Source organism: Eubalaena glacialis, chromosome 2 (genome assembly GCF_028564815.1).
Source record: "Eubalaena glacialis isolate mEubGla1 chromosome 2, mEubGla1.1.hap2.+ XY, whole genome shotgun sequence".
Classification (NCBI taxonomy): Eukaryota; Metazoa; Chordata; class Mammalia; order Artiodactyla; family Balaenidae; genus Eubalaena; species Eubalaena glacialis.
The window spans coordinates 118,693,286-118,700,336 of NC_083717.1; the positions used below are offsets into that span (position 1 = coordinate 118,693,286).

Here is a 7,051-nt window from a genome sequence, read left to right on the forward strand (position 1 = left end):
TAAAGCCTAACCAGAAGGAGGGAGGCTTTCGACATCTCCGGTGGTGCAGTGGTTAAGAATCCACCTACCAGGGCTTCTCTGGTGGCGTAGTGGTTGAGAATCTGCCTGATAATTCAGGGGACACGGGTTCGAGCCCTGGTCTGGGAAGATCCCACATGCCGCAGAGCAACTAGGCCTGTGAGCCACAACTACTGAGCCTGCGCGTCTGGAGCCTGTGCTCCACAACAAGAGAGGCCACGATAGTGAGAGGCCCGTGCACCACAATGAAGAGTGGCCCCCACTTACCACAACTAGAGAAAGCCCTCACACAGAAACGAAGACCCAACACAGCCAAAAATAAATAAATAATAAAAATAAGTAAATTAAAAAAAAAAAAAAAAAAAAGAATCCACCTGCCAATGCAGGGGACACGGGTTCGAGCCCTGGTCCAGGAAGATCCCACATGCTGCAGAGCAACTAAGCCCGTGCGCCACAACTACTGAGCCTGTGCTCTAGAGCCCGTAAGCCACAACTACTGAGCCCACATGCTACAACTACTGAAGCCCGTGAACCTAGAGCCTGTGCTCCGCAACAAGAGAAGCCACCGCAATGAGAAGTCCATGCACTGCAATGAAGAGTAACCCCCATTCGCCACAACTAGAGAAAGCATGCACACAGCAACTGAGACCCAACGCAGCCAAAAATATATAAATAAATTAATTTAAAAAAAAACAAAGGAAAGAAGCAGGGAGGCTTTTTTGACGGTAGTATTAATTTCACCTCAAATTAGCTGTGTAGAATACCGTAATCAGTGGTGTGAAGTATTTAATTTTTAATCTGGTTGAGGTCTTTTGTAGTGTTTGAAAGAAAATGCTGTTATAAAATAAAACATAAAGACAAGAGCGTAAGCAATTTAGAAATGAAAATATACACTTAAGTCAAATTAGTTTTCTCTTTTTTTAGATTAAAATTTGAATAGGTGATATAATCACATAGTTAACCACAAAAAATGTATACAGTGAAAATGTTCATCTCAGTTCTCTCCTCCATCTGCCCTTCCTTCCCCACCCCACTAGGAATCACTTTTATTAGCTTCTTGTGCATTCTTCCAGGATTTATAAAAATATAAACAAATAAAAATACATATTTTTATTTTTTCTCCTATTATTATACACAGAAGTTAGCATGTTATACTTATTGTTCTACACGTTGCTATTTTATTATATCTTAATGTATCTTGGAGATCTTTTCACATCAGTTAATTAGTGTGCTTACTTGATGAATTAGGTCAATGCTGTCAAGAATACATGTCTGTCACCTCGAATTTTTTAGAACCAAAGGAAGAGTATGCTTGGGGTTTTTTTGTTTTTTGTTTGTTTGTTTTTAGCTATTTCCCAGTCTGAGTTGATTACTTACAAGTAGATACAAAGAGATACTAACACTTGCTGCCCCTTTAAAACAAGAAAGTGAAGAAGAATGGAACTGTTCCTTCCGTGCTGTGCCTTGCATCTAAATTTGATCAGGCTTAGATTTGCATTGCTCTTTTTCTTGTAAATAGGCCTCTGTTTTTCATAATTACATTTTGTTTCTAAGGGACTTTGAATAAACACTGGCTATCTGCCTTGTTTTTCTGTTATTGTAAATTTGGATTTTAATAAAAATGGAAAATTTCCTGTCTTTAGTCTTTTTGCCAGAGTTTTAGCTTTGGTCTAAATTAGATTTGAAATTGTTTGGTATTAATCTGCCTTTGTTCTCTTGTTTTGGGGTCAGAGAACTCCTCCACCCCTCCATCTGGTTTTCATTTCCACTTCCATTCTGAGTTTGTTCATTTAGGAGGCTTACTTTAGCTCATTTGCAAATCACTTTTTTTCTTGTCCTCTTTCCCTTCTCTCTTTTATTCATTTTTTAAAATAACCATTTTGCTTGTCAGCCAGCTATTTGATATTGGCCTTTGTCTTTGCTTTTCCTATTTTATTTTGAGCTGTTTCTACTTGAGCTATAATTTTATAATAAAAGATTGGTAGGAATATAGTACGGCTTTATATGTAGCCTGACGTGTTCTAGTTCTATCCAGTGTTCTTTTTACCCATCAAAGACTGTCCAGGTCAATTCCAGTTCACAGTATTAATCTCCACTGTTCCCTCCAAATAATACTGTAGAGCTACTACCATTGTTAATATCCTACCCACTCCATCAAATGAAGTATGAAAATAATTTAATTGCCATCAAGGAATATAGTTGATATTTGGCACAGTGGTTGTTTTTTTTTAAATAAATTTATTTATTTTTTATTTATTTATGTTTGGCTGTGTTGGATCTTCATTGTTACGCGCAGGCTTTCTTTAGTTGCGGCAAGTGGGGGCTACTCTTCATTGCGGTGCGCGGGCTTCTCATTGCAGTGGCTTCTCTTGCTGTGGATCATGGGCTCTAGGCTCACAGCCTTCAGTAGTTGCAGCACGCAGACTCAGTAGTTGTGGCTCACGGGCTTAGTTGCTCCACTGCATGTGGGATCTTCCTGGACCAGGTCTCGAACCCGTGTCCCCTGCATCGGCAGCTGGATTCTTAACCACTGCGCCACCAGGGAAGCCCACAGTGGTTGTTTTTGATATGCTTGTTTTGGAGGTGGGAAGGTTCTCACTCTGGACTTCCACTGATAGACCTGCAAGATCATGAATCTGGAGGGAGAGAAGGAAGTCATTAGGTTTCCTTGGATGCTTGCTCCCCCAAATTACCCTCCTCCTTCACAAACAGATAGGAACCAACACTGTTTAAAAAAACAAATATGGAATTATGGTAAGGGTAATTTTGGATATTTTCTGCCATTCTGCCATTCTTTATGGTGTCCAGCTTCTAAAATATTTCCTACCTACTGACTCGTTACTTCAGGATAGCTCTACGGTTGGTCTAAAGGCTTGTTAGCAGGACTCCCAAAGATCTAGAAAACTGATCCTTGGTAAGGTTACACAATACTGGATTCAGGAATGTTCTCAGACCAGAATATACTAGCCTGGAGAGTCTGAGAGAGGTGCCTTTAGAGAACCAAACTGTACCCTGCAATAGGATTGTACATTGTATAAACCAGAAACTTGAGGTGCTTCTACCCGAGGAGGGGCTCTGGGCATATCCACACTTGCTTAGGAGTAAAAGTGGACTAGACTGAGAAATACTGTTATATTTCCATAGAGTCTAATATGACTCTCACTTACTTAGTAGTTTTCAGTAGTAGTTTTACACCTTTTTTTTTAGTAGTAATACACCTTCTGGTGAAGGTGCTGGAGTCAAGATGTTTGTGCTTTTTTTTTTTTAATTTATATTGGAGTATAGTTGATTTACAATGTTGTGTTAGTTTCAGGTGTCTAGCAAAGTGAATCAGTTATACATATACATATATCCACTGTGTTTTAGATTCTTTTCCCATACAGGCCATTACAGAGTATTGAGTAGAGTTCCCTGTGCTATACAGTAGGTACTTATTAGTTATCTATTTTATATATAGTAGTGTGTATATGTCAATCCCAGTCTCCCAATTTATCCCTCCCCACCTCCTTTCCCCCCTGGTAATCATAAGTTTGTTTTCTAAGATGTCTGTACTTCTGTCTGAATTGAAACATTTATTCATCTCTCTGACTGAGCTGACTTTATTTTGTGCCCTTTGGATATATAACCTTGTTTGATTATTCAAGTGACGTTTGTGTCAGGTCTTGTCATCAGCCTTTACCCAGTATTGGCATTTTTCAACAAAGGCCACTCAGATAACCATAACATTTACTTGACAACACTGTATTGCATTGATATTTGTTCATTTTTTCCACAATTATTTTGAACTATGTCCTTTTGATAATCAGATGTATTAAGGCTTATATAGAAATGCCGAGGGGTGTGTGTGTGTGTGTGTGTGTGTACATACATATGCATATACACGTACATATATGTATGCTAAACCCCCAAATTATCAACTTATAAACTGTTGTCTGTCCATGAATACTTGAGGAAGCTTGAAGCTTTTCAATGTCCGGAACAAAGCACTTATTGAGTGCACCTCTCCAGGCTGCTGCTCAGAGAGAAAGATAAACATGAAGAGGGTATGTTTATCCATTTACTCAACAAAAGTTCTAGGGATTGGGGAAACAGAGAAGAACAAGACAATGTTCTTGCCTTCAAGGAGTTTATATTTAACTGGGGAGTCAGACGACAAATAAATACAAATATAAAAAAAAAAACTAAGGTAACGATAAGTGTTAAGAAAAAATAATCAAAGTAAGGGGATGGAAAGTAATAGAGAAAGGAAAGGCAAGTTAAAACTACAGTGAGATACCATTTCACTATCACTATTATGTCTATAATAGATAAGACAGACATTAACAAGTGTTGGCAGGATACAGAGAAACAAGAACCCTCATACATTACTGCTGGGAATGTAAAATGGTGTAGCCACTTTGGATAAACAGTTTGGCAGTTTCTCAAAAAGTTAAAGCTACTATGTGACCCAGCAGTTCCACTTCTAGGTATCTACTCAAGAGAAATAAAAACACATCCACACAAAGACTTAACACATAAATGTTTACAGCAACATTTACTAATAATGGAAACTGGAAACAACTGGTGAATGGATAGATAAAACGTATGGCCATACCATGGAATACTTTTCAACAATAAAAAGGAACAAACTGCAGACACATGCTGCATCATGGATGAGCTTCAAAAACATGCTGAGTAAGACAATTCAGATACAAAAGAACGTGTATCCTATGATTCTGTTTATATGAAATATCCAGAAAAGACAAACTTATAGAGACAGAAAGTAGATTAATGGTTTCCTGGGGCTCAGAGTAGAAAAGGAGATTAATGTAAATGGGCATAAGGGATCTTATTCAGGGAGTAAAAATGTTCCAAACCTGATTTATGGTTGTGGTCACACTACTGAGTAAAGTTACTAAAAAGCATCGAATTGTACGCTTGGAATGGGTGAATTTTATGACATGTAAAATATACCTCAGTAAGGCTATTAAACAAAAGAGGGAATTCCCTGGTGGTCCAGTGCTTAGGATTCCATGCTTTCACTGCCAAGGGCCCGGGTTCAATCCCTGGTCGGGAACTAAGATACCACAAGCCGCACAGCGTGGCCAAGGGGAAATAAAAAAGAGAGAGAGAGAGAAAGTAATAAAGAAGCAAGAGATTTCGAATAGGTTAGTGCTGGAAAGGCCTCCCTGAGGAGCTGGCATTTGAATAGACACCTGAGTAGAGGAGGGAGTGAGCAATGGAATGACTAGGGAAGAGTGTTCAAGCAACTAGCATGAAGGTTCTGAGGGAACTTAGCAATTTAGCAACAGCAAGAAGGCCAATATTATTAGAGTAGAGTGAACAATGGAAATAATGGTGGGAGACAAAGTTGGAGATGTGGGCAGGTGTTGTAGGTCATGGTAAGAAGTTTGGATTTTATTTTGAGCATGAAAGGAGGCTAATGAAAGGATTTTAAAAACTGATTTACCCTACAACACAACAACAACAAACAACTCAACTGACTACTTTGTAGAAAATCCATGGTATGGGGCCAAAATTGAAGTAGGGTGATCAGATAAGAGACCACTGTGGTAGACCAGGTTAAAAGTTGGTTTGCATCAGTGATGGTGAAGGAGGTGGTAAGGTGAGGTCAGAATTTGGAGATATTTTGAAGATAGAGCAGACAAGAATTTCTGATATATTGGAAAAAAGTATGAGAAGAAAAGATGAATCAAGAATTGTTCCTAAAATTTTGCCCCAATAGGTGAGGTGAATGGAGCTGCCATTTACTGAGATGAGACTCTTAGGGAGGAGCAGTTTGCTTTTATAGCTGATAAGTTTTAAAAGTCTAGACCTCCAGGTGGACATGTGGGGTATGCAGTTGGATAAATGAGTCTGGAATCAAAGAGAGGAGATTTAAGCTAGGTACATAAATTTGGAAGTCATTAGCATATAGATGACATTAAAGCAAATGATCTAAATGATATTATCTAGGGGACAGAAATCAGGATGTGGGGAATGATTCAGCAAAGGAATTTGAGAATGACCCATTAGTGAGGTAGGAGGAAAATCAGAAAATAGGATGTCTTGGAGGACAAGTGAAGAGAGCAGTCAAGGTCACTCACCGCTTACCTTGACATGTAGTCTTGAAACCGTGCACCTCAGATTGGGACTTGAACCCACTCAGCTGGGACTTGAACCCAGCCAAAACCCACAGTCTTCCAACTGAGATCACACACCTGGTTTTAGGACTTAATGAAGCTCAGGTTCTTGATGTCTCAGCACAGAAAGAATTCAGTGAGAGACAAAGTGATAGGTAAGAAGTGGATTTATTTAGACAGAAACACACTCCACAGGCAGAGTGTGGGCCATCTCAGAAGGTGAGAAAGGCACCAGGGTATGGGGTTGTCAGTTTTTATAGGGGTGGGTAACTTCATAGGCTAAGGAGTGGGAGGAGTATTCCAGCTATTTTAGGAAGGGGCGGGGATTTCCAGGAATTGGGCCACCGCCCACTTTTTGATCCTTATGGTCGCCTTAGAACTGTCATGGCCCCTGTGGGTGTGTCATTTAACTTGCTGATGTGTTACAATGAGCGTATACTGAGGCTCAAGGTCTAGTGGAAGTCGACTTGTCCACCAACTTGGACTCATTTGGTTCTAATCCATTTATGTCCTGTCCTCGGGCTATGTCATTCTTTCAAATGTCATGCCCTGCTCCCTTCCCTCCTGTTTCAGTCTTAGTGGAGCAACAAGAATGACACTGATACCAAGCAGGACCTTGTGGGGCTCCTGGGCACAAAAGCCGTTCTGTGACCCCCACTTTTTTTTTTTTGTTTGTTGGCCACACCTCGAGGCATGAGGGATCTTAGTTCCCGGACCGGGGATCAAACCTGTGTCCCCTGAAGTGGAAGCAAGGAGTCCTAACCACTGGACCGCCAGGGAATTCCCCTCCGCCCCCAACTTCTTGATTACAGGAAATAGGCTTCTTTCAGCCTCCATGACCTTCTCTGAGTTCCAATGGGCAGGTTCAAACAGATGTTAATTAGGGAAGGGAGGGGATGCAGAGACAGGGG

General features: G+C 40.2%; 1 long non-coding RNA gene across 1 annotated transcript; it reads right to left on the bottom strand.

Annotated features, from left to right (window-relative positions):
• Window positions 1-2,236: 2,236 nt before the first annotated feature.
• LOC133085334 (uncharacterized) lies at window positions 2,237-6,351 on the bottom strand. The gene is made up of 2 exons (XR_009699549.1): window positions 6,112-6,351; window positions 2,237-2,654 (listed from the first exon to the last, which is right to left on the bottom strand). It is a non-coding gene; the product is annotated as an uncharacterized LOC133085334 (long non-coding RNA).
• Between the last annotated feature and the right edge of the window lie 700 nt (window positions 6,352-7,051).